This window comes from Protopterus annectens, chromosome 7.part0 (assembly GCF_019279795.1).
Source record: "Protopterus annectens isolate FY-2018-M chromosome 7.part0, PAN1.0, whole genome shotgun sequence".
Classification (NCBI taxonomy): domain Eukaryota; kingdom Metazoa; phylum Chordata; order Ceratodontiformes; family Protopteridae; genus Protopterus; species Protopterus annectens.
Window position 1 is genome coordinate 1135628430 of NC_056739.1, and position 26705 is coordinate 1135655134.

At 41.1% G+C, this 26705-nt stretch overlaps 1 protein-coding gene across 1 annotated transcript in view; it reads left to right on the plus strand.

The window, feature by feature from the left end:
• Positions 1–26705, plus strand: part of FRMD5 (FERM domain containing 5) — a 1150824-nt gene that overhangs the window by 503774 nt on the left and 620345 nt on the right. The window lies entirely within an intron of this gene.

Here is a 26705-nt window from a genome sequence, read left to right on the forward strand (position 1 = left end):
GATTTTGTTAACAGATCGACTGTGACATAAGGTCACTCTTGCACTGTTCATCTAAGAAATGAGAGGTAAGTACCTACAGACTGAACATTACAAGAAATGGACTAGAAACTGCCCGGCTTACTCACAATGCAGAGGCAGGGCTTCCATCACATGAACAATGGTCCCGATCCAGAACGAACATGAGGCACCAGTACAGCTAGTTGGGAGGGAGAGGAAAGATAAAGCAGTCTGTGCACAGCTCTTTTTTCTGTTTGGGGAGGATTTCTTGCTGCACTGCTATTTGTAGTAGTCTGTGATACAGGATGCCATAAATGCAAGCCCCAACTTGCACAGTTGCATTAGGTGAAAGCCATCGTGATGACATCTTTATTCGGTCATCACACCATTACATGCATAGCAGGAGATGGTTTAAGGAAGAAAAACAGCCTCCTCATACAGTAATAGGAGTCACCAGGACCTAGTAAATAGAAAAAACATGACCAAGGCACACCAAAAACAACCAATAAGTTCCAAAAGTGCCCAGGACATGAAAACACCATGAGGATAGCAGTAAAAGGACATTGTTGTTGTTGTTGTGTCTTTCAGCTTTTCCCAGTTAGGGGTTGCCACATCGGAACTCCGGTCCGCTAATGCGGTAAAAGTACGTTGATTTTTTTAAATTGTTTGTTTTATTATTTGGCTGAATAAATATCCTTTTACTGCTATCCTCGTGGTGTTTTCATGTCCCTAGTCACCAGGACCTCACAACAGGTAGGGATAACCAGGCATTGACTGTGTTAGAGTCTGAAGAAGGACTCTCAAACTTCTCAGCATGAGTCATCATCAGTAGTCATCATCAACCCCCTTTATTTTCATTTTTTTCTACATGAGATCAGAGTATTGCATTAACTGTCGCCATCTCACTTAATTCAGTACTTTTCTCCTATCTTCTCTGACAGTCATGCAGGTCTCTCAAACACAATTACTGCCCAGTTTAAGTAAGCCAGGTAACTCTGGTGTGATACCTACCATGGGTAGGCAGACCCCTCAAAAAAAGCACATCAATGTGTGTGTGTGTGTGTGTGTGTGTGTGTGTGTGTGTGTGTGTGTGTGTGTGTATTACAGGTATCATCAAGCCAGGTTTTACTGAATCCTGGATCTTTGAGTCCAGTCCATCAAAGCCCAGCATCATTGCTTGAAAAGATAGTGAAAGCTGGACTTGCCTCCCTCAGAACCCATTATAAAAGATATATATATATATATATATATATATATATATAGAAACACTTTATAATCCCGAAATTCTGAAATATCGAATTTCAGAATCCAGAGATTATAAAGCCGAAAGCTCAAAACTCCAAAACTCCAGAAGCGCGAATTTCAAAATCCCAAAGTCCGGAGATGTTGAATTAGAGCTTCTGGTGTTGCGATGTGTGAATGGATAGCTGGAGATTCAGGTAAGTATTTATGTTTAAGGGTTTTGGTTAAGGGCTTTAGTGTGTGTCAGTGTGTTTTGTTACTGTGACGTGTGTGCGAGGACAATTTTGTATGGTGGTGTTTACATGTGTTTGTCTGCGACCTTGGAGTTAGTATATTTAGGTAGGGGTGGAGTGGGAGGCACAGCCCCCCACATGGGGGTTCAGGGGGGCTTGTATGTAGTGTAGATTTGTGTGTTTGTGTGTAGGGGAAAGGTGTGTGCATGTATATGTGTGTGGTGTATGGTTAGTGTAGGAGTCGCGATTTTGAAATTCGTGCTTCTGGGGTTTCAGGATTTTAAGGTTTCGGCTTTATGATCTCGAGATTCTGACATTCGATATTTCAGGATTTCAGGATTATAAAGTGAACCTATATATATATATATATATATATATATATATATATATATATATATATATATATATATATATATATATATTGGTCATGTTAGTCAAACAGTCAGAAAAGTGAACCACAAAATATTGTATCGGCAACGTTGAATGCTGCAATATCGAACAACAAAAGCACAGAAGACATATTTTTTTCAAGGGGGCTTATCCCCATATCCTCTGTTGATTATATATACCATATCTTCAACTAATTAGAGAAAGAAATAATTCTCTTATCCCCACAGCTCCACAATCTCAGCTACCAAAACTCCAATTGACTTTACTCCTTCGATATTCCAACATTTAATTGTCATATTGTAATATTTATTTTGTGTTTCGCTCTACTGGCCATTCAACTAACAGGGACCCATGTGTATGTGTATGCTTGTGTTTGTGTGTGTGTGTGTGTGTGTGTGTGTGTGTGTGTGTGTGTGTGTGTGTGTGTGTGTGTGTGTGTGTGTGTGTGTGTGTGTGTGTGTGTATACACACACACACATATATATATATATATATATATATATATATATATATATATATATATATCAGTTGTCGGTGGAGTCAGTTTCGTTATTTTAAGTTGTCGATGGTTTGATAGGTACCCATATATATATATATATATATATATATATATATATATATATATATATGTATATATATATATATATATATATATATATATATATATATATATGTATATATATATATATATATATATATATATATATATATATATATATACATACAGAGAGTCCATTAGTATCAAGTGGCATGATTGTGGACATCTGTTTTGTCAAGGCATTCTGACTGACTTCTGTTTCCATCACAGCATAAGAATGGGAGAATTTGATCTGCCCTCTCACCACAACCACGTTAAACTGTTTTGGAGTTGTGATGAGACATGAGCTGATCATTTTTCATGACTGTATATTTAATGCATCCCTCTCAACTGTCCAGAATTTTGCAAATGCCCTTATTGTTGCCTCATATTTTTGGTCTGCCCCTTGTGAACTGTATGGTTTTCTGGCAAATCACAGATGAATTCAATCATTAAATAATGACAGACGTGAGTTTCTGACTTGATATCCTTCTGAAAATATATGCTATTATACCATGATCCCCCCAAAACGTGCACGCTGATTGGCCAGCGTGCCCGTTGTAAATCGAGTTATACTAACAGAAAAAGGTCCGGTCGCCCGGACTTTTTTCCATTAGTATAACTCGTTTTTTTAAAACACTGTCTCGCTATGTTAAATGGGTTTAACATAGCGAGACAGCTTTAAAATAAGCAACGGAGGTGTCCGTTGCTTATTTTAAAACTGTCTCGCTATGTTAAACTCATTTAACATAGCGAAACACTAAAAAGCAACGGAGATCTTGCTTTCTCCGTTGCTTTTGCTCAACTCTGATGTACTGCGCGGCGCAGTACATCAGAACCGCCGGATGCCAGACATCTGCGGAAGGGCAGTAAACAGGCATTATACTATGCCATTATTTAAGAAAAGTAATAGTTTCTTTTCTTAAATAATGTCATGGTATAATAGCAATAACCCACTTCTGGGTGTGGGTAATGCTAAATTTACCCACGGTTGGCTTTGTTTGGTCCCTCGGGCTTCACCCTCGGGACCAAATCACGCCAACCGTGGGTAAATTTAGCATTACCCACACCCAGGCGTGGGTTATTGCTATAATACAAAACCCATTATTCATGCAATTTCCTAAGTTTATAAGAACAATATTTAAAATATGTCCCTGGTTTTGGGCCTTTGACCACCCCCCACATTATCTTTGGCTTTATTTAGAATTCTTGTGCTAATATGTTCAGCAATATGACTTAATGACCATGAAGACTGAAGCAGTCCTAGATGATATTGTACAAGTTTATGATACAAAACTATCATTTCTTGCTTTTTGAAACATGCAGTTTGTTTACCAGGGATTTTCATATACTTTCAGCCTTCCTGAAAACAATATGGCTTTTTAGCTCGACCACAGGCTTTCCTTTGTTCTTTTTTTTTTCTAGGAAGACCTGAGAAGAACACAGCTTTTGGTTTGAGCAATTCAACCATGTGACTGTTAACATATGAAATGAATCTGTACTAGCCATTAATATTATGACTAGTAAACAAACAGTATACATCACTTGGACTAACACTAATTCTTTCATTTGCATAAATCATGGAATGCTTCTTTGAACTTAAACAAGCAAATTGTAATCAGAAGAATAAGTAATTTGTCATTCAATTGTCTGTAAGAGATAATATTCAGAATGTATGCTTACTTTTGCTTAGAAAACCGTAGAGAACCTGTAATGAACACAGTTCTGCTTTAGGAACATTAAGATATGAACATAAAGGTGGAAAGCATTTGTTCTCAGAAAAGTGACCTTGTTGACAGTTTCATATTTACAGGACTGATGTATTTCAAAAGTATAGTAGCTAGGTCAAGGAGGACAATGGGGGTCTAGTGCATGAGTACTGATGGGTGGGATCGGCACAGGAGAGAAGAATATGTCCATGAGAAGGGGGTAGTAAGCACAATATAAACCATGCAAGTGTAAGTATGCCTACATATAAGCACTTTTAGAGGAGGGCTGCATCGGCCAACAAGTACTAAAAGAAGGGCTTCAAAATCCAGCAATTTTAATTGTAGAATTGAACTTCAGAATTCTTACCTATGGCACGAGCACTTATCCATGGACAAAAATAAGACCTTGTCAGGGTTCCACATGCAAGATAAGTCAGTGAGGCTTTTGCTAGACTGGTACCAAACCCACCTTCATTAGGGTGCTAAACAGCTGCTTGCTAATCACAAAACACTTCAGCCAAGGAAAATGATCAAATAAAACTTCAGCCATAGATAGTGATCACATAACACTTCAGCCTTGGATAGTGATCATATAACACTTCAGCCATAGATAGTGATCACATGACACTTTCGCCATGGAGGATAGTGATCACATAACACTTCAGCCATAGATAGTGATCACATGACACTTCAGCCATGGATGGTGATCACATGACACTTCAGCCATGGATGGTGATCATATAACACTTCAGCCATGGATAGTGATCACATAACACTTCAGCCATGGATAGCGATCACATAACACTTCAGCCATGGATGGTGATCATGTAACACTTCAGCCATGGATAGTGATCACATAGCACTTCAGCCATGGCTAGTGATCATATAACACTTCAGCCGTGGACAGTGATCACATAGCACTTCAGCCATGGATAGTGTTCACATAACACTTCAACCATGGATAGTGTTCACATAACACTTCAACCATAGATAGTGATCACATAACACTTCAGTCATGGAGGATAGTGATCATATAACACTTTAGCCATGGATAGTGATCACATAACACTTCAACCATGGATAGTGACCATATTAACACTTCAGCCGTGGATAGTGATCACATAACACTTCAGCCATAGATAGTGATCACATGACACGTTCGCCATGGAGGATAGTGATCACATAATACTTCAGCCATAGATAGTGATCACATGACACTTCAGCCATGGATGGTGATCGTATAACACTTCAGCCATGGATAGTGATCACATAGCACTTCAGCCATGGATAGCGATCACATAACACTTCAGCCATGGATGGTGATCATATAACACTTCAGCCATGGATAGTGATCACATAGCACTTCAGCCATGGCTAGTGATCATATAACACTTCAGCCGTGGACAGTGATCACATAACACTTCAGCCATGGATAGTGTTCACATAACACTTCAACCATAGATAGTGATCACATAACACTTCAGTCATGGAGGATAGTGATCATATAACACTTTAGCCAAGGCTAGTGATCACATAACACTTCAACCATGGATAGTGACCATATTAACACTTCAGCCGTGGATAGTGATCACATAACACTTCAACCATGGATAGTCATCATATAGTAACACTTCAGCCATAGATAGTGATCACATAACACTTCAGCCATAGATAGTGATCACATGACACTTTCGCCATGGAGGATAGTGATCACATAACACTTCAGCCATAGATAGTGATCACATGACACTTCAGCCATGGATGGTGATCATATAACACTTCAGCCATGGATAGTGATCACATAGCACTTCAGCCATGCATAGCGATCACATAACACTTCAGCCATGGATGGTGATCATATAACACTTCAGCCATGGATAGTGATCACATAGCACTTCAGCCATGGCTAGTGATCATATAACACTTCAGCCGTGGACAGTGATCACATAACACTTCAGCCATGGATAGTGTTCACATAACACTTCAACCATAGATAGTGATCACATAACACTTCAGTCATGGAGGATAGTGATCATATAACACTTTAGCCATGGATAGTGATCACATAACACTTCAACCATGGATAGTGACCATATTAACACTTCAGCCGTGGATAGTGATCACATAACACTTCAGCCATGGATAGTGTTCACATAACACTTCAACCATGGATAGTGTTCACATAACACTTCAACCATAGATAGTGATCACATAACACTTCAGTCATGGAGGATAGTGATCATATAACACTTCAGTCATGGAGGATAGTGATCATATAACACTTTAGCCATGGATAGTGATCACATAACACTTCAACCATGGATAGTGACCATATTAACACTTCAGCCGTGGATAGTGATCATATAACACTTCAGCCGTGGACAGTGATCACATAACACTTCAGCCATGGATAGTGTTCACATAACACTTCAACCATGGATAGTGTTCACATAACACTTCAACCATAGATAGTGATCACATAACACTTCAGTCATGGAGGATAGTGATCATATAACACTTTAGCCATGGATAGTGATCACATAACACTTCAACCATGGATAGTGACCATATTAACACTTCAGCCGTGGATAGTGATCACATAACACTTCAGCCATAGATAGTGATCACATGACACTTTCGCCATGGAGGATAGTGATCACATAACACTTCAGCCATAGATAGTGATCACATGACACTTCAGCCATGGATGGTGATCATATAACACTTCAGCCATGGATAGTGATCACATAGCACTTCAGCCATGGATAGCGATCACATAACACTTCAGCCATGGATGGTGATCATATAACACTTCAGCCATGGATAGCGATCACATAACACTTCAGCCATGGATGGTGATCATATAACACTTCAGCCATGGATAGTGATCACATAGCACTTCAGCCATGGCTAGTGATCATATAACACTTCAGCCGTGGACAGTGATCACATAACACTTCAGCCATGGATAGTGTTCACATAACACTTCAACCATAGATAGTGATCACATAACACTTCAGTCATGGAGGATAGTGATCATATAACACTTTAGCCATGGATAGTGATCACATAACACTTCAACCATGGATAGTGACCATATTAACACTTCAGCCGTGGATAGTGATCACATAACACTTCAACCATGGATAGTCATCATATAGTAACACTTCAGCCATAGATAGTGATCACATAACACTTCAGCCATAGATAGTGATCACATGACACTTTCGCCATGGAGGATAGTGATCACATAACACTTCAGCCATAGGTAGTGATCACATGACACTTCAGCCATGGATGGTGATCATATAACACTTCAGCCATGGATAGTGATCACATAGCACTTCAGCCATGCATAGCGATCACATAACACTTCAGCCATGGATGGTGATCATATAACACTTCAGCCATGGATAGTGATCACATAGCACTTCAGCCATGGCTAGTGATCATATAACACTTCAGCCATGGACAGTGATCACATAACACTTCAGCCATGGATAGTGTTCACATAACACTTCAACCATAGATAGTGATCACATAACACTTCAGTCATGGAGGATAGTGATCATATAACACTTTAGCCATGGATAGTGATCACATAACACTTCAACCATGGATAGTGACCATATCAACACTTCAGCCGTGGATAGTGATCACATAACACTTCAGCCATGGATAGTGTTCACATAACACTTCAACCATGGATAGTGTTCACATAACACTTCAACCATAGATAGTGATCACATAACACTTCAGTCATGGAGGATAGTGATCATATAACACTTCAGTCATGGAGGATAGTGATCATATAACACTTTAGCCATGGATAGTGATCACATAACACTTCAACCATGGATAGTGACCATATTAACACTTCAGCCGTGGATAGTGATCATATAACACTTCAGCCGTGGACAGTGATCACATAACACTTCAGCCATAGATAGTGATCACATGACACTTCAGCCATGGATGGTGATCATATAACACTTCAGCCATGGATAGTGTTCACATAACACTTCAACCATGGATAGTGTTCACATAACACTTCAACCATAGATAGTGATCACATAACACTTCAGTCATGGAGGATAGTGATCATATAACACTTTAGCCATGGATAGTGATCACATAACACTTCAGCCATGGATAGTGTTCACATAACACTTCAACCATAGATAGTGATCACATAACACTTCAGTCATGGAGGATAGTGATCATATAACACTTTAGCCATGGATAGTGATCACATAACACTTCAACCATGGATAGTGACCATATTAACACTTCAGCCGTGGATAGTGATCACATAACACTTCAACCATGGATAGTCATCATATAGTAACACTTCAGCCATAGATAGTGATCACATAACACTTCAGCCATAGATAGTGATCACATGACACTTTCGCCATGGAGGATAGTGATCACATAACACTTCAGCCATAGATAGTGATCACATGACACTTCAGCCATGGATGGTGATCATATAACACTTCAGCCATGGATAGTGATCACATAGCACTTCAGCCATGCATAGCGATCACATAACACTTCAGCCATGGATGGTGATCATATAACACTTCAGCCATGGATAGTGATCACATAGCACTTCAGCCATGGCTAGTGATCATATAACACTTCAGCCGTGGACAGTGATCACATAACACTTCAGCCATGGATAGTGTTCACATAACACTTCAACCATAGATAGTGATCACATAACACTTCAGTCATGGAGGATAGTGATCATATAACACTTTAGCCATGGATAGTGATCACATAACACTTCAACCATGGATAGTGACCATATTAACACTTCAGCCGTGGATAGTGATCACATAACACTTCAGCCATGGATAGTGTTCACATAACACTTCAACCATGGATAGTGTTCACATAACACTTCAACCATAGATAGTGATCACATAACACTTCAGTCATGGAGGATAGTGATCATATAACACTTCAGTCATGGAGGATAGTGATCATATAACACTTTAGCCATGGATAGTGATCACATAACACTTCAACCATGGATAGTGACCATATTAACACTTCAGCCGTGGATAGTGATCATATAACACTTCAGCCGTGGACAGTGATCACATAACACTTCAGCCATGGATAGTGTTCACATAACACTTCAACCATGGATAGTGTTCACATAACACTTCAACCATAGATAGTGATCACATAACACTTCAGTCATGGAGGATAGTGATCATATAACACTTTAGCCATGGATAGTGATCACATAACACTTCAACCATGGATAGTGACCATATTAACACTTCAGCCATGGATAGTGATCACATAACACTTCAGCCATAGATAGTGATCACATGACACTTTCGCCATGGAGGATAGTGATCACATAACAGTTCAGCCATAGATAGTGATCACATGACACTTCAGCCATGGATGGTGATCATATAACACTTCAGCCATGGATAGTGATCACATAGCACTTCAGCCATGGATAGCGATCACATAACACTTCAGCCATGGATGGTGATCATATAACACTTCAGCCATGGATAGTGATCACATAGCACTTCAGCCATGGCTAGTGATCATATAACACTTCAGCCGTGGACAGTGATCACATAACACTTCAGCCATGGATAGTGTTCACATAACACTTCAACCATAGATAGTGATCACATAACACTTCAGTCATGGAGGATAGTGATCATATAACACTTTAGCCATGGATAGTGATCACATAACACTTCAACCATGGATAGTGACCATATTAACACTTCAGCCGTGAATAGTGATCACATAACACTTCAACCATGGATAGTCATCATATAGTAACACTTCAGCCATAGATAGTGATCACATAACACTTCAGCCATGGATAGTGATCACATAACATTTCAGCCATGGATAGTGATCGTATAACATATCAGCCATGGATAGTGATCATATAACATTTCAGCCATGGATAGTGATCATATAACACCTCAGCCATGGATAGTGATCACATAACACTTCAGCCTTGGATAATAATCATACAACATGTCATACACGGATAGTGATTACTTAACATTTCAGTCGTGGATAGTCCTCATATAACACTTCAGCCATGGATAATGATCACATAGTAACACTTCAGCCATAAATAGTGATTACATAATACTTCAGCCATAGACAGTGATCACATAACACTTCTGCCATGGAAGATAGTGATCACATAATACTTCAGCCATAGATAGTGATCACATAATACTTCAGCCATAGATAGTGATCACATAACACTTCAGCCATGGATAGTGATCATATAACTTTTCTGCCGTGGATAGTGATCACATAGCACTTCAACCTTGGATAATAATCATACAACACTTCAGACATGGATAGTGATCACATAACATTTCATTCATGGATAGTCCTCACATAACACTTCAGCCGTGGATAATGATCACATAACACTTCAGCCATGGATAGCGATCACATAGTAACACTTCAGCTATAGACAGTGATCACATAAGTGAGTGGTTTCAGCCCAGAAGTTAGTAGTTTATCAGCCATTTTGGGCTAATTTCTATCTCTTTCACTTCCCTGCTATAAAAAATGCATTTGTTTGGTTTTGTGCACCGGGCAGCGCCATTTAGCTAGAGTTAAAGTATTCTCGGCTCCACAAAGTCTACTCTTCAATTTTTTCCTTGGAACTAGAGAAACCTTCAACTTTAGCAATCAAACCATTCATTTTACAGTCAAGCACTTGCTTAAAACTCATAGCAAGCACTAATTAACCCTAGCACTAGACCCCCCCTATACTGTCCACAAGGACAAGGCTCTCTATTCGACCCCACCAGCCAATCAGAAAACAGCTTAGTCTACCTATTCAGGCATGTCCAAAGGGCAGTTTCCGGTGTACTCTCCAGTCCAACTGGTGAATCTGGGCATCTTGAGGCAATGTTACAACTGCCTCATGTACACAGACAACCCTCTCCTCCTACCACCAAACACTAATATATGCGAGAGATGCAATTATACAGCCAAACTGGAGGCAAAGCTCTCTCAGCCCAAGACTGGAACTGACAGTCAAGAGGAGAAGGGTAATACTTGCAACACACCACCAGTCTCACATAGACCTAATAAACCAACACTGGCAAATAACACACATGAATACATCAAAACATACTCTGAGGCTGTAAATAAAAATCTGCAAAAGCAACAGAGACCTCCAAAGCAGACATCCAAGCAATCTCCACACCCCATCACCAACTGTGAAACACATACTTCACATAATCAGTGTGCCATGCAATCACAGCCCTTAACGCAAAATAACATACCCAACACACTAGTAATAGGCAACTCTACAGTCAGGCACACTGATGTCCCACTAACTAGGCTGGACAAGGAGAAGGTTACAGCTAGCTGCCTGTCGGGTGCCAGGATCCACCACATAACGTAAGCACTCAGGTCACTCCAGAACAAGTACAAATACAACTCTGTCATTGTCCATGTTGGTGTGAATGACCTGAGACGTACTTCCCTGGACTACATGAAAAGAGACATGGAAGATCTCTCTGATCATGTAGCCCAGGCCTATATGACCCTGACCCTGAGTAGCATCCTGCCATCACCAAGAATGATGCCACAGTATAAAGAAAAAATGATCAATTTCAACAATTGGCTAAGTTTCTGGTGTCATTCAAAGGGGATTCAGTATCTGTCCGCCTGGGATGACATGCTCAACAAGCCACTTTGCTTCACAAGAGATGGCTTGCACCTGTCACCCTTAGGCTTTTGAATACTGGCCAAGGCTCTTGCCACCCCCATAGTGCCTTTTTTAGGCAAGGCCCAAAAGACAAACCCACCACCATAAATAGCACAAGTAACCAAAAACTGAGGGTAATGCTACTCAACGCCAGAAGTCTAAACCTCAAAATGCATTCACTCGAGGCAGTCCTCAGTATGGAGAACATCGACATCTGTGCAGTAACAGAAACCTGGTATAAGGCCCCTGAGAGCACCCCAGCACTACTAGGCTATAACTCATACCATACCTTTCAGCCACAGAACCAGGACCGAAACACAAAAGGCGGGGGTGTATCCATATTCATCAAGGTCTACCCACACCTCCAGGTTAGTGGCACAGCACAATGCATCAGAGATCATCCATGTGCAACTAACAATGGGCAAAACTGCAATCCAAATTGTAGCTTGCTACAGATCACCCACCATGGCCCAGGACCCCCATTCTGCATTTCTGGAGACACTGGGAAATATGAAGGTCCTACCAAACACCTTAATACTGGGTGATTTCAATTACCCAAACATAAACTGGGAGAACTACTCAAGTACTAACTCCCTTGCCCAACGCTTCCTAGAATTTATAAACTCGAACACCCTGGATCAACTGGTCAACACCCCCACCAGAGGGAACAACATATCGGACCTGGTCATCACTAACATGGGCGACCAGTGTTCCACACCGGAGGTCAACCCCTCGCTGGTTAGATCAGACCATAGACTAATCACTCTGGATATCCACATTCCGCCCCACCCCAATCAAGGAAACCACCATGAAAAACTTTTCAAAAGCAAACTTCACGTTACTTAAGACCGAGGTGGAAAGGTTCACAGCCCCCATGCTAAAGGACAATGCTGTCCAAGCTGCTGAAACCTTTACAAAGGCACTCTATGAGCATCTGCAGGAATGCATGGATCATGCTATCCCAAGTAAAACCAAGATTCACTCCTCCAAGAAAAGGAAACCAGTCTGGTGGACCCCTGCCATGAACAAGCTATACAACGGAAGGAGGAAACTAGTACAGAAAAGAGTAAAATCCCAAGAAGGAAAGACATCCCTGATCAGTATCAGCAAGAAACTATGATCCCTCATTAAATCATCGAAGGCTAGTTTCGAAAGAAAAATTGCCAATGACTCCAAAAATAACCACAAAGCGTTATTTAGCTATGTCAAGAACCTAAGTGGAAACTCTCAGATCAGCTCTGAGTTAGTGCAGAATGACACAAAATACACTGAACCGACTGCTATTGCAAACATTCTGGCAGACAGGTTTAGTGCAAACTTCACCCCCCTCTCACCCCCTAAAGGGCCCATAACCATACCAGAAGAATGTAGGGCCCCATCAATCACCGACACACAGATTAAAACAGCCCTATCCAAAGCCAAAAACACAGCTTTAATGGGACCAGATAGTGTCCCAGGCTGTGTCTTACAAGAGATCCAAAATGAACCAACCCCTCACCTAAACACACTGTTCAAACTTAGCCTCTCTACAAGCTACATACCCACAGAGTGGCGCACAGCAACAGTTATCCCGCTCCACAAAGGTGGAGCCACAACGGACCCTGGGAAACTATCACTCTATAAGCCTGACTAGCCTGGTCTGCAAGGCTATGGAACGCATCATCATGGAACTCATTAACAGAGACATTGGGAACCTCCAAACCTTGGACCCTACCTAGTTTGGCTTTGTTAAGGGCAGATCATGCCTCCTAAACCTGGCGGACTTCTTTGAGATGGTTACCAAGGCATTATATGAGGGAAAGGAGGTCCACACAGCCTACCTAGACCTTGCAAAGGCTTTCGACACCATTCCCCATTCTAGTATTATAGACAAGCTCACCAACTTGAACATAAACCCCTACGTCACGAGATGGGTTGCCAACTGGCTCATGGATAGAACCCACATGGTGAGAGTTGCAGGCTCTATATCCGACTCTAAACCAGTTACAAGTGTCGTACCCCAGGGCTCAGTCCTAGGACCCCTCCTGTTTGGTATATACTTCTCAGAGGTACAGGCAAGCATAGGAGGACTATGGCTGACCAGGTTCGCAGACGACTGCAAACTAGGGGCCATAATTGATTCTCCAGCTGATACAGACACCCTCCAGATGGGTCTCACTGAGATGGATACCTGGTGTCAAAATCATGGCCTCAAGCTAAATGCCAAAAAGTGCATAGTCATCCCCTTTGGAAAAAACAAAGTACCCATGAACTACCACATAGGTGGTAGTCCCCTAAATACAGAAAATGTAATAAGGGATCTGAGGACCCAAGTAGATAGTAATCTCTCCTTTGATAATCATATTGCCAAGGTGGTTAGAAAATCCTTCTATGTGGCCCACCTAATCACAACAAAAGAGGTTATTGTGCCTCTCTACTCATCACTCATTAGACCCATCATAGAATACAATGCCCCATTTGGGATGTACCTTACAAGACACCTGCAACAACTGGAAAGGCCACAAAAGTACCTCACCAAGAGGATTACGGGCCTCAAACAGATGCCCTATTCAGCTCGACTCAAGAAACTCCAGCTGTACTCGGTTGCATACTGCTTACTCAGAGGTGATCTCTGCCTGACATACAAGGCTATGTCCAACCCAAAATTGATGGACATGCTCCACCTAAAAAAAAAACAAATCCCGGAGAGCCCCACGCTCTAGAGATATAAACCTCACCACAACAATAAATAGGACATGCTGGAGGGATAGATTCCTATCCCAGAGACTCCCCATGCTTTGGAGCAGGATTCCAGTATACATCAGGCAGAGCTCCTGACTAACACTCTTCAAGAGAAACCTTGACAGGTGGATGGGAAACAGAAAATTTACCCCGGGGATCACTGCAGTGGCTATGCTTGACAGTGGGGCAAGGAACTAATCTAAGGGAGTGGCGAAAGCCAACACATTCTGGCTAGGCTTATAAATGCCCTTGGGCAGATAGCCTAGTATTTACCTATGAAACTATGAACCTATAACACTTCAGCCATAGATAGTGATCACATAACACTTCAGCCATGGATAGTGATCACATAACACTTCAGCCATGGATAGTGATCACATAGCACTTCAGCCATGACTAGTGATCATATAACACTTCAGCCATGGAAGATAGTTATCACATAACACTTCAGCCATAGATAGTAGTTATCACATAACACTTCAGCCATAGATAGTGATCACATACTTCAGCCACGGATAGTGATCATATAACCTTTCAGCCGTGGATATCTCTTAGGCCACATCTCCTTTCTCCAGGAGGGCTGTACTAGTCAGTCCTAGAGTAAATCTGTGGACACCCATCCAGTCATCTAGTTTATGTTTAAAGGAAGATAGTGAGTTACACTGCGTAACAGGTAGGGGAAGTTTATTCTGGACATTTGGGAGGCACTGGGCTATAAACCTGTCCCTTCAATGAGTTTTATCTATCTGCTGGTGAAAATTTTGAACCCAGGTTCTAGAACTGGTGGAGATATTGGACTTGCAGAGAAAACGAGGTCCAGAACAATCAGGTCTCTAATGGTATGCTAAGTGAAAAAGAGATTTGACTTCAAAAGTCCGTAAGTCACTGAATAAAGGGATATAGCTTTCAGCCTCTCTTAATAGCTAAGGGAATTTAGGCACATCATCATTTTAGTTAGAAACTGGTGGGCTCTTTATAATTGTTTGATATGTTTAGTGAGATAAATCTCAATCAATACTGAGTATAAGTAGCTGATTAGATGCTGATGTTATTCCTTTGGCAATTAAATGGGCTAAATAAAATGCTTTCCTAACAATGTCAACTGATGGTCAAAAGAGAGGGAGCTATTAACCCAAGTAACTAAGTCCCTAAGTGCATTCTAATTTTGTAATGGTATTTCATCTATACAGTATGTTGAAAAGAAGGATTGTCTACCAAAAGCGATGATGCTACTCTGTTTAACATTTAGTTTGTGCCCATTTTTAGTATCAAGAGTTTCCTAGGGAGAGTTCATTCTGAAGGGTTTGGGTGTCACAGGGCAGTGATATAGTTAAGGTCGAGTGAAGGGAGCTCTTGCACTAAGTGCAACATGTCAATGGACATGATCCTACATATTAGCATTCAGTCTCTAAATGCAGATACCGCAGCTACCAAAGTGTTTCAGCATTCCATATGCATTGCCTGTCAGGGCTGAACTTCATTATTGTAATGTTATACTTAAGTGTAGCAAGCTACAGTTTAAAGATGTGAAAGGTCCTGTTTTATTGTAGAAGCTACATGTTTCTTTAGTAGTAAGTCTGATTAAAGGACCTTTCTTTTTTCATTCTTACAGTTGAGGGACATAGATAGTGGACAATGGGACTAACTTGCTCCTTAGCCTTAGATTAGGTGCACCAGACTGGAGACTTTTTTGGCTCCTCAACTTAGAGTTAAGGGGCACCAGATCAGGGAATGGTGCCAAATGCTAGATGAGTAGCTACAGTTCTGTCATAGGGAGACTAAACAATAATCCCCAGTTTGCAGTTGTCTGCAAAGTTTGTTAGCAATAGGGAGTGGCTGTCTGCTTGGAGATCTGAGAAGTAAATACCAGAAAACGAGAGGCCCCAGCACTAAACCCTAAGTGACACCACTAGTCACTGTCATACTTTCTGACACAGCACCTGCAAGTCACACTGTATGGGTTCTGTCTTTATGCCATTTTGCTATCCATCTTACCACAAGTTGATTTTTAACGCATTTAGCTTTTGTATGATGCCAGCATAGGGAATGTTAATGAAGGCCTTGCCCAGGTCAAGATATGCCACAGGCAATGCATGGCCACCATCTACAGCCTCTGTAATCCTTTCGAAGAAGTTTACTAGATTAAATAAACAGGATCTACTCTTCACAATGCCAAACTGCTGAGGACCAAGTCTAATAAAATTATAGATTTTGCAGTTTATACTACCCAAGATATTACTCAAGTATTCAAATACTAACTGGTTAAACTACATATAATATGTATGCCCCAATACCACTAGATTTCCATTAATAAAAATAATTTGGAGCACAACAAGAGGCAATAGAATTTTGGATGTTGTATTCACTAATATGACAGCTTCCTGTTCTTCCCAGATATTATTATTGCCATTATAAAGTCAGACCATAGGTTCATAGGTAGGTACTAGGCTATTGGCCCTAGGGCCTATATAAGCCTAGCCAAAAAGGTACCCTGGCTTTCGCCACCCAAGAAAATTATTTTCGTGTGCCCCTGTCGATGTTATAGTTAATCATAGGCTAAAAGACAGTTGTAGCTGCAAACACATCTACATTTTAGGATTTATGATTGAGACTTGTTATTTAGCACAGTTGCAAAAACAAGAGCTGAAATGATAGATGTATTCTATCACATAATGAATGAATGCAAATCCAAATCATTTCCTGTAAGAGACAGACATCCTGGGAAATGTAAAAGCATGCCCCATTGGCAGAGCTATTTCAAACAACTTTACAACATAAGATACTACATATCTGAAAAAAACTCAGTGAAGGCTAAAACTAAACTAAAATAACCCAAAGAGCATTAATGTTATGAAGATGTCAAAAATAACCCAGTAAACAAACCTAGACACTGAAGGCAAGGACAAAAATGAAGCTTGTTTACAACTACATCAGAAAACCAAGGATAAATATTGTGGCTGGTATAAAGTAGAATAGCTTCTGACCCTAAAAGTTCATCAGATTTAATTGCTGAAATATCTGCATACAATTTTAAAATTGGCCAAAAACTTTGCTAGAACTTAGGAATAATATAATAATATGAATCCACTCATCACAAAAGATGTAAAAATAGCCTTGAGTAAAATCAGACCTCTACAACACAATTAACTGATTACAGAAACACAAGTACATTCTGTAAATGTGATTACAAACAGCAAAATAGTTCGTGTTTACAAAAGAGGAGTTACTATGAATAAAAGTGATTACTCAGACAGTAGTTCTATATGCATACTTCTTCAAATAATGGAAGTGGTTATCATGGATATGGTATAGAAATAAATGTGAAACTTACTGCTCAGATATCTGAATTTATGAAAGAAACTATGCTTTTTAACCCAACTTGATATTTGAACTTGAACCTGAACTTGAACTTGCCTCGGGATTCAGAATCACTGGCTATAATTGCAGCTAACCCTTCTATGTTTACTATGCATGCATGACGATCCCCAATGCTCACTGATAATAACTACAGCCAGGCAGATGTGTGAGATGAGCAGCCCCTTAAATATCCTGGCTGTGACTGTAGCAGGGACTGGCAAAAGAGTATATGGGAGTATGGAGTAGCCACAGGGAAGTATGAGAGGCAGTAATGCTCATCTGTGAAGGGTGAGTGACATGATCTCGTATACACAGCTGCAGCAAAAGAAAGAAGTTCTGTGGCAGCCTTTCGGGGTCATGGGGTTTGTGTGCTGGTCTATTTTTGACCCGGTGAGATATAGATAGATAGATATAGATAGGCAGAGAGAATATGACTTGTGGAAGGTAGTGAGGAAATTAAGTTAAAGCTAAGAGGGCTATTGTAGGCAGTAAGGCCACGGAAATGAACATATAACATAGATAACAATGCAAAGGGAGGTGGTGATACAATCAGGGTTGTGGAAGACAATGGATACGGGGATATCAGACATAGAGAAGAAAGACGGTGGTGCTGCTGGTTTGTGTGGAGGTAAGTTAAGCAGGGCGGACACCACTGGCTCTGATGTTGTTAGCAATGATGCAGTGGCCACTGGTGGTAATGGTGTGACAGGCCTGGAAGGTGGTAGGGGCTCCAATCTGATGCTGTTGCAAATAAATGTCAAATAACTGAATAATTAAAAAAACGTAAAACAACACATAAATAAGTGGGGGGTGAAAAGTACAAATACATTGACCAAATGTAGGTACAACATCAGAGTCTGATCACTTTACTGCAAAGGTCAGGAAACAACCATCACACTCTGTCAGTGAAGTGCCTATATGCAAACCCTGTGAGACTTGAACACACAACTTTCAAGATTTGTGCAGTTTCAAGGCACTCCATTTACAGGCTGAGCTACAGCAGCAGTCAGATGAAAAGTCTTAACGGAAATGCACAGTGGTTGTTTGCCCCACACCTGCAGAATAAAGAGACAAAAGCATACAACCCTAAAGGGATTTGAACCCACAATCTTCAAAACTGGCATAGTTTGAGGCACTTCATTTACAGGTTGAGTCGCAGCAGTCAGACAAAAGCCTTCAGGGATGCACATGGTAGATGAGTCCCAAACTTGCAGAACTAAAGAATAAGAGATCCAACAATGTCTCGTCAGGACACCACCTTTGGGATCTAAACTCATTATCCACAGGCATAGGTGGCAGTTCTTTGCAAAGAGGAGTGCTAAAACTTGGCAGTCAAACCCTTTTTTGTTTGTGTCAACTACTGTACAATGATGCTCAGCGTGCATGCCAGTATAACTAGTGCATGACAGTGGCTGTATATAATAGTTGGAGAGTATAAAACATGGAGCCTAGCTCTTTGCTATACAATGAGAACTGTCAGGGCTCAGCACTTGTACATGGCATCAATGGTGCTCATCATGACCTGTCACATACAATGCAGTCACAAAAGATAAGTGATTTGGAAGCCCCACATGAGGTGCATTTATCTATTTATGACCAGACTAAAGGATGGAAGTAGTAGTGTAGGAAAGAAGTGAAAATGGAAGCAAGCAGAGGTTAGAAAAGGAAGTGATCCACTAAGGAAAGAGCATGATGGAGGTGGAGAACGTGAGGAAAATATTTTTTGTGGGGCAGGTGTCCATATTTCACAAAAAAAGAGAAAGTAAGTTTAGGAAAGAAGTAAGTGAAGTAAGAGGAAGGTAAAAGGCTTAGGGTAGGTAGCTGAAGAAGACAGACAAGACTGACAGGGTGTGTGGTAACATAGTGAGGGAAGGGGAACATAGTGGTGAAATGGTGTAGGAGATATTACATGAAGGAGAGACAGTGGTGGGGAAAGGATTGTATAACCAATGAGCTGGACTTTGACACAAAAGGGAGGGGAACCCCAGGATGAGCACTAGCAGTCCCTGCCAGCTGAGGTCCAGTGAGAGATTACTCACCACCCGGATACCATCACCACTGGGCCTTGTCCCAAATAGTGAAGATGTTGGACAAGGATGCAACTCAGTGAGTCACTGTAGGTGGTCATCCATCTGGCCAATTCAAGCAACTAACCTTCTGTCAGTTATCACCGCATAATGTCTGTCAGCTGCTGATGAGTGACTAGTGTCACCTCCACTGGCACTGTTACCAATGGTTACAACAGTCCGAGAATCCAGTGCAGGGCTATCTGTAGTGGGGGATGCAGGAAGAACAGGAAATCTGTGATCCAGATGTGCTGGGGGCATCTGCTTGTGGTGATGATGGTGGTGTCCCTACTGCTGCCAAATGTGTGGGTGCCATCAGGCTGTACCTAAGGGATGGGTGCAGGTCTTCAGGCTGCTGAATGTAAATCAAACTAAATGGAGAGAAACAAAATAAACAGAATAAATGTCTGTACTAGAAAGAACAGCAATAAAGAGGTTGAGGGTGAGAAAGATCCAAATACAATGAAAAAAAAAAATAACCATGATATGTCTTGTTGTATGATTACATTACACCTAAACTAATTGATTTAACAGCAAACTCACTTCTCAGTTTAAGAAGGCGGGTAGCATGGACAAAACCCACAGCTATCAATATCTGCATTCTGAAAGGCAAAGGATTACTTTGATTAGCTACCAGGACAAACTGGCAGGGGTCTGTACTACAAAATACAGTAAAAACGATGTCTGAGACACGTGCACTTACGTATACAAAGACATATGCTGCTCAGACAAAGTCCCTCAAAAGTTATACGTGAAGGAACTGTATACTGACATTGACTGTCCATGACACAGATTTTCACCCACCTAAAAATGTTGTTCATAAATATTCCCCACATCTAATATTTTACTTAATATAATGAGACAGACATCTCAGTGGAAAAATTATCAGAACACATATGGGACTAGGTTGCAGAAAGTATTCTAAGAACAAAGTCAGCTCAAGAATGGAGAAAGGAGATTTTGCTAATTAATAATGACTGCAAGTAAGAGTACAGGAAATAGACAATAGGGGTCTGGAATTTACTGAAGAAAACTGACAAATGAGCCAAGACATTTGGAGCAAATAACTAGAGAGGGATGATGGTAAGCAGAAGTTTGCTCCGCAGGTTTGAGACTGCCTTCCCTACCAGGGATTGATACCAGCGTACAGCTAAAGAGATAGGGAAGTGCAAGACCAGAATGAATAGAGTTTTTAGTAGAATCTAGAACAAAAGCTTCTGTTAGAAAAGTGGTAATTAGTAGGACATGTACAATTTTGTATGATAACTGTAAGAATCAATCAGAGGAACTTAGAAAAGATTGGGAAGAGACACTGGAAAAGTAATTTACAAGGGAACAATTGGAGGACATATGTATGACTCCCAAGTATGCAACAAAGACCAGGAAGTTTTGGATTTTTGCTTGGAAGTGTTTGTATAGGTATTTGTATGCCCTGAGTAGACTAAAAAGAATTTTTCCCTCAGGTAGACAGCAAATGCTGCAGATGTGATAGAAAGGGAGATGCAACTGGGATCATGTTTCTTGGGAGTGTGACGAGTTGGTAGATTGCAAAACTACACTACAGAGTACATTGTCAGAAATATTGGAGGAGCAAATTGGCGTAAATAAGGAAATCATTCTTTTAAGTTTGGACACTGATTTCAACTGCCAAGACATCATAAGGCCTTATTAAGTTTTATGCTACTGACTGCCAAAAAAATCAATTACAAGTAAATGGAAATCAAAATCTAAACCAAATGTAATTGAAATATTGAATACTTTTAAGGAGATAAAAGAACTGGAAGTGAGATCTTTAGATAAACGAATGAGCAAATTTCATAGAAATAAATGGAATTTGTGGGAACGATAAATGCAGAATAATGTTCAGGAAGAGGATTGAGGTTTAAGAAAAGGCAGGACCTGGGCAATATATGTAATGTTGGAGTGTATGACAGTTGTTTTAATGAAATAAAACACATGCAGTGTATAATGCATGAAAAACATTAGTATGGTTTGTTTTCTTTTTTGTTAATGTACGTCTGAATATGTTTTGTGATAATTTAATAAAGGTGTTTAAAAAAACACACATGGGAGGAATTGAACCCACATGCGCAATCACAATGTGGGCGCATAGCCTTAACATCTTGACCCACTTGTCCAAGTAAATGGCAGGATGCATATTTACACACTAATAACTTTCAAAGTCATACTGCTAGGTTTGAACTCTGCACTAAAATAAGCACTACCCCCCCCTTCTGCAGCCATGATGTCTCACCTTGAAAAATCACATGGGAAAATAGAAGAAAATTGGCACTCAAAGCAGTTGTCATATATACCATATGATGCACACCAATGGGCATCGATATGTGCCTCATTTATGTGACAAATTGTGGGCTTGAAAATATACATTATAATGGCTCACAATAGCACTTGAAGTTGTGAAACATTGCAGAACTGTGTTCCTGTTCATGTTGTTAAGAAAGCAGGCTCACAGCAAGTTCATGTATGTTGTTATATCTGGAATTATAAAGCACCACCCCCCCACACAAAGACATGTCCTAAAAAATGCATGTCCATTGCTGCCTGCAGTGACCCATAGTGCATATTCATAGTATCAAGGAGACTAGAGTACAATGGTTAGCAAATGCTCTCATCGTGCAAACTGTGTGATTCAGGAAACAATAATGACTTGAGCCCTAATTAGCATAATCGGCAAGCCCAGCCAGGTGAATCTGAATGACATAAGCCCAACGGTAGGCAGAGAGCCTCATTGCGCTATGGAAGAAACTTCAGAGCAGCAAGTTTGGAAACTACAACAGCTAAAATAAAGAAGAATTGTTCAAGCAAACCTAAAGCTCTTCTTATACAAGGTAATTGCTACCTTTTTACAAGACCATTATTTCAAGTACAGTTGATTTTAACTACTACTGAATTTTGTTGATATAATAATAGATAGGCTTGTCAGTACTTACAAGTGTATTGGAAAGGTGTATTGAGAGGAGGATTGGAAGAATAAAGCAGTTGTTGGGCTGAGAGAATAATTAAGCATTATGGGAGACATCCATCAGCACAAGCTCAGAGCACATCTCAGACATTCTTGCTGGGCTTCTAATACTACTTTTAATAAATAAATTTGATTATTCTATACATTACACACATGTCATTTGCAAAACCATGTTTAGCCCTAAGAAAAACTGTTATGTCACATTGGTCAGTTGCAATGATATGGGTATTCTTTTCTGGAGGATGTTTGCTAAGTAAACCCATGTGCCTGGCATTAATTAAAGAGTGAGGATACAGTTATATAACTCTCAGGCACACAAACAGCATGCTATATGGCCAAGGGAGAGATTAATGGTGTAAGTATTTTGCAGGGCTGTGCAGGAACAAGGCTGATTCTACTGCTTCCCACACCTACAGAGCAATCCCTAAACAACAAAGAAAGCTGAAATACACTGCAGTATCTGACCCGAAATCTACCTGTAAGCCAAAGTTCTCCATTGTAGAGAATGATGTGCTACTATAGGCCTTCCATCTCTATGAATGACAGCTTCTTGGCCAGCATGCAGCTCATCAAGCCTTCCTGGGCCATGCCTGCGAATATATGCTGGTAGACAGTGATGCAATTAGTGGTCACAACCATCACAGTTATGACATAGTGTGCCACAGGATCACTGATATCATATGAGCAGATGCAGAACTAAGAGCTCAATCACTGGTACAGGAAGGCAGGTCAGTGGGTGGGTGGAGGGGTCAAGCATACCATCTCTGGCCTATCTCTGAGGCAGTCGCACCTCCACACAGTCCCACAGTGCAGTGCTGGATGTTGGTACAGAGCTGGATTGGTTACTTGCAAAATCTGCTGGAGATGCCCCAGGTATGTAGACCTATTTCTCTGCAATAATACCTGTAAATCATCTGCACCCCTTAGTCACTGACCAAATTATTAGAGGTGCCTGATTTACAGTATACAGGTTCATTAGGAATTCACCCACCAGAGCCATATGCACAAGGGATACAATTAAATTATTTTATTATTATCATGTTAATATTTGTAAACCTCATTTCTTTTATGCTTCTGGTGCTTGGTCAGACTTAAAAAAGGATACTGTGCTTTCATGTGTTCACAGGAGATTCTTTATCCAGCACCTGCACTGTGGAACTGCCCCTGCATGATGTTGGTGGATCTGCAACCTCTGATAATTTATTTATTAATTTATTTAACATTTGTTGATCGGGAAAGGCCAGCTAGGACAGAGACTATTTTCAGCAGAGGCCCAGGGAGAAATGCTCCAGATGTATGCCTTTGGAATGTGGGAGGAAAACAGAGTACTAGGAGGAAACCCATGCAAACACAGGGAGGAAATGCAAACTCCACATAGAAGGTACCCCAACTGAGAATCGAACTGGAGACCATCTTGTTGTAAGGCGACAACGTTAACCAATGCACCACTCAATAATGATAGCAAGGATGAGCTGAGACTGTCAAGCAGTACAGAGTGTGTGTGTTGGGCACAGGGAATATGACCACTACATCTCCTGGACAGGCCATGGACATGGCATCCATGTCTGTGGATGCCCAGGATACTCACAGGTTAATAGGGACTCCATCATTCAGGGAGGTGAGTTGTCCTGTAGAAGACACATGTTAGAATCTGCCGCAGCACCCATAGGTAGAGAGATTCACACAGAGGGATGGGTACCAGTATTCACTGGAGAGATGGTTACCATCCTTCCCCTTAGGGTAGCGTATCAGTGGCTGCAATGCAGTGTATGGCCAGGGCTATTGTGGAGGTGAAGGCTAGTACCACCACAACTATGGCAGAGTTAGTGATAGTGATGTAGACTGTACACGATTATCTGAGTGCATGTCACATATATCTGAGTGTTTGGATAGACTCAGTCACATACTGGAATGTGCCACATCCTGTCAGGCTCAGCTGCCAGGGGTGAGGAGCTATCCATGGACCAAGTCCACCCTGCATACACAGATTGTAGCCATCATAGTCATGTGTGACTAAGATCCCACTCCCATAAGACTAGAACTTCCACAACTAAATCTGTCATTGCGGTGTCTACACCCAGGAGAGGATGTCCCCATAGTCGTGGCAGTAATGATAGTGGCATGTCTCACAGCATGCAGCACACCAGCATCAAGCCATGGTTGTGGTACATCCAGTGTAACCATGGTAGACTAAACTCTTGAAGGTGGGGCCAAGCACGAGAGGCTGAAACACCTGTCAAGAATGTCCTGGACCTGTTCAATACATTGAACCACACAGCTGCAACTACTGCTAAGGCTGTGTCCCTGCAGACCCACCCTGACACCACCATTGTCCCCAGTAAATCACAAATACACACACATCTCACACACACACACACACACACACACACACACACACACACACACACACACACACACACTTCCACTGATACTGGCCCTTCACAAAGAAATTTACATTAAAGCCCTCCACCTCCAACTCCATCACTGACAGGGCACGCAACAACATGTTTTACTTTCATAGTTTTCAGCATAAGTACATTTCTCTGTGAAAGGCATCTAGTCTTGTGCCTCCTTCCCTGTCTGTGCAAATGATAATAACTTCTATAATGCCCTTTGTATATTGTTACTTGGGATGCCAATTTCTAATACACAGTATACTCAGCATATGCATGCGTAAGTACTGCTGGTATTGGTTTTGTATGTACTACTTCTACTATAGTGCATCTGTTTTACTCTTGTCTACTATGTTCCGAAGCTATGTGTGAGCTGCTACCATTTTACCAGTGCCACCGCATATTGTACCCACCTCCATCTGACATGATTACCCCCCACTGCTGGCTGACGCCTCATCTGACTCAGACTTCACTGCCTGGTATGTTGGCAACTGATGCTCCTGCAATGGCCAACCCTGTTGTAACTGCTTCCTATGTATGATACTGTGTAACCCTGCACGCACTGACATTATTGTTGGATATGTGTTAGGGTCATACTGCAGGGCAACACATAGATAAATCCAGACAGGGAAAGCATGCCTTCAGCAGCCCATACACTCACTCAGTAATGTTCCTGTTTGTGGCTGGGCACATTTGTACCCCTTGTCTATTTAATTTTGTGGATTTGTTATGGATGCCACAAGCCATGGTTCAAGGTTCACCAACAAGATGCCTTGGCAGAAAGTTAACCATTGCAAATCTTTAGTACAGGTCACAGGTGTGCCACATGTGGGAGTCATGATAACTGCCTGGGTGGCCTGCATATACATTGCAGATGATGTTCTGCGCATTAAAATTCAAATGGCAGTTGATAAAGTAATATTCTTTCCTTTTCACATACCTCTTTCCCATTTCACAAGGTGGGAGCCTTTATTTCAAGGTGGATACAGTATATGACCCCCAGTAGCTCAGGGAAATAGGCTATATCATAGTAATCCCACATGGTTAGTCTCTCTCCTCTGGGGTAAGTGGAAGCATGGCATCAAGAAACTGATGGAGTATTCTTCAGACAGATTCCTGAGATGCCTCCACTCTGTCCTCATTGGGTTGCTGAAAGGTCACTATAGTTAATATACATAAAGCTCCATGTACCTTAGTATCCACTAGGATAGGAACTCCACAACTTCCATGTGGCTGCAGATGAGCTGACCCAAGTCCACAATTTTTTGGGTGATGTCCCCATCTACATTATAGGTCCAC